This window comes from Mus caroli, chromosome 5 (genome assembly GCF_900094665.2).
Source record: "Mus caroli chromosome 5, CAROLI_EIJ_v1.1, whole genome shotgun sequence".
Taxonomy (NCBI): domain Eukaryota; kingdom Metazoa; phylum Chordata; class Mammalia; order Rodentia; family Muridae; genus Mus; species Mus caroli.
In genome coordinates, this window is record NC_034574.1 from 95,930,446 (window position 1) to 95,936,653 (window position 6,208).

A 6,208-nucleotide genomic window follows, 5' to 3' on the forward strand; every position below is an offset into this window, starting at 1 on the left:
ATAAATCAAGCATAAATGTTTAATCTCATGGAACTCAGAGAAGGAAGACCTTTCTTTTTATGCAAACTATTATAAAAGTACAAAAAGATAAGAAATTCTCCTACTGACTTTTTTGAGACTGCTCTTCTCACAAAGACAGTACAAAATGAGAAAATTATAGTTCCATCCGTCTTATGAACAAAAAGGTAAAAGAAGAAACCTTTAACCAAAATTGTTTTTTTTTTTTTAAAAATAGTAGCAAAAAACGGTTTCTCCAATGGGTAACTTGAAAGAACACTGTAAATTGAAAACCTCTAGAAAATAATCCAATATATTGATTCCTTAAAAGTAAAAATTCTTTTGATTGTGGACTAAAAAATAGAATTTATTAATTATAGACTGTGCTTGTCAGTATTCTACCTCTGTGAAGAGACATCACAACCAAGGCAACTATTATAAGAGAAAGCATTTAATTGAGGCTTGCGTATAGTTCCAGAGGCTTAGTACATCGCAATCAAGGCCGGGAGCATGGCAGCATGCAGGCAGGTGAGGCAGCAGTACCTGATACATAGGCAGAGAGAGAAGCATGCACGCAGTGTGGGCTTTGGAAACCTCAGAGCTCATCCCAGTGACTCGCGTCCTGCGACAAAGTCACACCTCCTAAGCCTTTCAATCCTTTCAAACACTGCCACTCCCTGAGGACTCAGCATTCAAATATATGAGCCTGTGGGGCCGCTCCCACTCAAACCACTACACCCACTACTGTACTTGAACTTATCTGTCCCCATATTCCAATTCATGCTTGAGATTCGGAAGCACAGAGAGCAATGCTATCTCTTCCAATCAGTTTTGTTTGAAATTTGCTTTGCAGATATGAGGATGGCTGCCCCTGTGTGCATTAACAGTTTCATTTGCTTGGAATATCATCCCTGTTTTGCTTCTGATCTACCCAGGCCTTTGCCAGTGACCTGAGTTTCACACACACAGAAAACAGCTGAAGCATCTGTTGTGGTTGTTGTTTGTTTGTTTGTTTGTTACAAATACAGCTAGCCAGTCTTTGTCTTTTAATTCAAAATTTAATACCATTTACGATTTATAGTATTAAAAATATGGTGTCATTCCTGGTATTTTATTGGGTGTTTGTTGTTTTTAAATCTCCACATCCTTTTCTTTTTCTCTTTCATTGTTAAGATTGCTTTTATTTTTATCCAAAGTTGTTATTTGATACTTTCCTAATTCTGACATAATTCTTTCTTTCTACGAGATTTATTATTTCCCAAGTTTTCATGATTATATACATTTCCCTTCTGTGTCTAGGGATCCCTAAATATCTTCTGCTTTGCTGTTTCAATGTTCATAAATCATTCCTGTTTATGGCCATCTGAGAAAGCCTACATCTCGCCCCTGATTCCAAAGGAGAGCTTTGCTGCAGATAAAAGGAATCCTGGTTGACAGTTATTTTCTTTCTGAACTTAAAACGCATCATGCAGAGTTCTCCTAGCATTTAGGTTTCTACAGAGAAGTCTGCTGCTGTTTGATAGATTTTCCTTTATATATACCTTGGCATTTCTCTCAGTTAATGGAATTTAACAAAGGTACCAACAATGCATATTGGATAATATCGTCAAGCAATGTTTAGAGAAATGAATAGTGACATACAAAAGAAAGCATTTAGACCCCTCTCCATGCAACAATACAAAGATAGACTCAAAATGCATTAAAGACTTAAAAAAAAAAACCATACGAACATATGGGTAAAAGTTCTATAATTTTGTTCGGGGCAAAAATTTAGGGGAGTAAACAAAAGGCAAAAATAAACTCTGAGATGACATTAAACTTGGAAGATCTGCATGGAAAAAAAAAAGAAAAGAAAAGCAATGAAGAAGAGACAGCCTACAATATTAGTGAAAATATTTACCAAATCACACATCTCTGAAAGAGATCATATCTAATATCTACTTGGAATCTGAACAACTCAAAAGGAAGGGAAATAAATAAATAAAACGTACCAATGAGCAAATGCCACAAATAACTATTTGTCAAAAGAAGTGTTAGAGCTGATCAACTCATACCATCACGTCAGCCCTAGTTATTAAGAAAATGCAGTGTCAAACCCTAACAAGATTTTAGCGGCAGCTCTCCTGCTGACTTACTGTACAAGCAAAGTGGTTGACTTACGGTACAGCAGTTCTGTCACGGGTTGGCTTTATTTCCTGAGCAGTGGTCAATTCAGAAAGCCTTCATCTGTGTCAGTGTCTTAAAGAGTATTCTCTAATGTTTCCTCAAGGAGTTTAAGAATTTCAGATCTTACGCCGAGGTTCCCGGTCCAGTCTGGAGTTGATGTTTGTGTAAACAGAGAGGCTGGGACTTGTTTCACGCATGTGCATACAGATATCTCATGGTCCCAACACCATTTGTTGAAAATACAGTCTTTTTTTTTTTCCAGTGAGTGTTTCAGGTCAATGATTTGTCTGCAAACATCCACAGCAACATGTGATCCAGTAACCCTTCTTAGCTCTTCAGAGCTATGTGGGCCAGGTTGAGTATAGACAATGAACACATATAACATTTTATTTTTTAAAAAATTAGTGAATTTGAACTATTTCGGCATCAAAAAGTATATATAAATTAGGTAATTTATGTGTTATTTAGTTTTATTAAGTCGTGCCACAGGGTGAATACATATCAAAACATCCCACGTTAATGCAGACATGATGATGCACACTTATTAATACCACACAAAAGGACCATAAGTTCAAACCCAACAAGGGCCACAAGTGAGACACTGTCCTAAAACAATACACAAAAAAGCATCATGCTGTACCTCATAAGCATGCACAATTATGATTTATAAATAAAAAATCATATTAGAAACAAACAAAATTGAAGTGTCTCATCTCAAATTTAGAAACACATAAAGATATTCGCTATCAGCAAACTTCCCCCAACTAATTCAGAGTAGCAGAAGTGACAAACAGAAACCATTTTAACCAGTAACATAACTATGTAAATTTTCTGGAACAAATCAATTGTTTCGGATAACATTTGGTATGAGAAGTGTAAGAGGCTAACTCTAATACATTTCTATTATTCACAAGATTTTTAAAGCTAACAAAACATCACTTGGATTGGCTCATCGGGTAACACCGACTCCATCTCCACGTCATCAGAGATTCCAGTGGCCCTCATGAGGGCGCCTAGCTGTATCTTATTCGCCATTTGTTAATGCATTTATCCTTACGTGCACTGCCCTAGTTTGCTGTTCATTGCTGTGATGAATCACTGACCAAAATCAATGAAACACTGACCCAAATGGTTTATTTGGCTTACACAACACAAACTGCAGTCCGTCACTGGGGCAAGCGAGGGCAGAAACTCAAGTGGGAACCCAGAGGCAGTAAATGAAGCAGCCGCCATGGAGGAACGAGGCTCATTGCCTTGCTCCTCATAGCTTGCTTAGCCTGTGTTTTCACGCACCCCACACCACCTGCCACAGTTAGCTTGGCTCGTCCACATCCATCATTAACCAAGAAAATGCCCACAGGCCAGTCTGTACACATCCATACACCCATACTCATCCTAGGTGTGCACTATGAGTGCATGTGAGCCCTGCATACTCTGGTTCTCTGAACACTTACAGAGATAAAATGTTTCTTTTTCTCTTGAGTCCTCTCTAATGGGTTACATTTGTAAATACCGAAGCACCAATCGTTCTACCAGAGGCAGCCTCATAGGTAAGTAATTGGCACCTTATATCTGACTATCAGCCACAAAGACTAAAGACAGTAAAGTAAGTATTGAGGACCCCAAAATCATTTTGATTTTTCCTCAAATTATTTATGTGTGTGTATGTGTGTGTGTGTGTGTATATATATATATATATATATATATATATACATATATATATATATGTGTGTGTGTGTGTGTGGGTATGTATGTATATATATACATACATATACATATATAAGTGTGTGTGTATATATGTATATACTCAAATTATACACACACACATAGTCATTTATAGTATTAGCCTCATGTTTTAAAAATTCTGACTCCACCACATTAAATCAGGAAAGAATTGCACCCTATGAATATTTATCAGTACCCCTTCTGTGTTAGCCACTGTAGTGGTGACTCCATCAGGAAAAATGAATAACTCAAAGTTTAAAAGCCAGAATTAATGCCTATAAGGAATTATCATTAGATTAACATATTATGTGTATAGAGATTTATTTTAAACTTCTGAAGGTTCAAATTTTCCATTAAATAATCTCTTACTTGCTCAAGAATTGATTTTTAAAATATTTATTGTAACACGGATTGGCATAACAAGTAAGCTTTAAGTAAGAAAAAGAAATAAAACTTTAGGCATTTAATTCAAAAGACAAAATTAAATTTTAATTCTGCTGAACAACTATATTATTGCTTTAATTATGTATCCTCAGAATAACTAGGCCAACAGGAACTATTAATTAGGTGAAATGTCAACTTGTATCCTACAGAGGTGATGAACTTACATGAACAAATCCATCCCTTAAATGATGTGGAAAATCTAACAATATAATGAGAAGAATATATTCAGAGGTCACTTTATCTCCCAGTCACTTAGCAACTGAATCGGAATGAAGAGGGCAACAGGGAAATGATTTGTAAAAATAATTAACTCTAAACTCTGTGCAAACGATAAGTGGAAAAGAGGCTAGAAGGCGAAGCAGCTTCAAGACAGCTCTTCTTGCAGGGAGGATTATCTCTGCACAGAGCCTCCGCTCCCTCAAAGCCACCCCTCTCCCAGTGCTCAGTTCTCAGCCCCCCTCCCCTCCCCAGCCCCTCTGACTTCTGTGCTTCAGGAGCTCACATGCAAACCCACAGCTTCTTCACTGTCACTCAGTCTTCTGATTTGGGGCATATTGCTAGCAGCCCCTTTTGCCTACATCATGACAAAATACTGCATACACACACCCATGGACACACACAGGCACACACACATGCACAAGTGCACACACACTCTTCTTTAAATTCTAAACAAAAGCACAGTACTACAAAGGACTCACAAAAGCAGACAGCGACCCCACCGAGCAGCTTACAAGGCTTTTTCTTTTCTTTTTAATGGCTAGCCATACAGCATAGAGCAAACAGGGAAAGAAAGCTATTCTCCAATAAACATAATATCTTAATCCAATGTTTCAGACAGAGTAAGTCGTACCTGCTCTTGTAGTCAGTGTTTTCCTAATTTACCTGCTTACCCCTTTGGGTTTTCTGTTTTGTTTTGGCTTGGTTTGGCTTGGGTTGGGTTGTTTGTTTGTTTGTTTGTTTGTTTTGCAATGACTATATTTAAGAGGGTGTTTCTTATAATAATGATTGTCAGAGAATATGTAAATATCCACTATCATTTCAAAGTAATTTTAAAAATTAAGCAAATTAAAATAAGTATCCCTTAACCATTAAAAAAGTCATTTATTTAATGGGAATATGAGTTAATAGGGAACTATAGTTTGTTTTTTTTTTAATTAAATCTTTAGAGCCCTGAGTTAGACTATCTGCATTCTTATGAGGATATGACTGTAGTCCCCTGTTGGCATACACCAAAACATACTAGAAACCATGTTCTAGATAAAAACAGGGAACAGTGAGTTATGCAAAGTCATCTACAAATGATTCTTTGTACACACTTGAAGTAATAAATGGTTATTTTTTAGTTCCTTTCCAACTGCGGGCATGTAAATTACTATATATTACATCACCTTACTTCCTAAAGCCACCTATACTTTTATGATGCTCAGGCTCAAAAATATCCAAAATCATCCAAGCCATGGTATGCAGAGATACATTCAAAATAAATCTTTTAAACTATGCTTCATATGAGTGCCAAAAAAGAGAACCTGCTCGTGTTAAAACTTTGTAAACAAATAAATGGCATTTTAATCTGGCCCAGGACAAAATAAAGAGCCATGCTGTAAAATCTCAGTTTGGTTTACTTTTATTAGTGACATTTCATCACTAGCTGAAATGTCAGACCAAAGAATAAGTTCAAGCAAGGCATTAAAAAGCTGGTGTGTCCACTTTCACCAATGGACAAATCATGGAAGCAGAAACTAAACAGGGACACAGTGAAACTAACAGAGGTTATGAAACAAATGGATCTGACAGATATCTACAGAACATTTTATCCTAAAACAAAAGGATATACCTTCTTCTCAGCACCTCATGGTACCTTCTCCAAAATTGACCA

At 36.6% G+C, this 6,208-nt stretch overlaps 1 protein-coding gene across 4 annotated transcripts in view; it reads right to left on the reverse strand.

Annotated features, from left to right (window-relative positions):
- Positions 1-6,208, reverse strand: part of Mapk10 (mitogen-activated protein kinase 10) — a 284,681-nt gene that overhangs the window by 152,344 nt on the left and 126,129 nt on the right. Inside the window, exon 1 of one of the 4 annotated variants that reach the window (XM_029477300.1) lies at positions 2,158-2,239. The exons of the other annotated variants lie outside the window; for them this stretch is intronic. The gene's annotated coding sequence lies outside the window, so the exon portion shown is untranslated. Of the gene's footprint in view, positions 1-2,157; positions 2,240-6,208 lie in introns of those variants that run through there. 4 annotated transcript variants of the gene reach the window in all.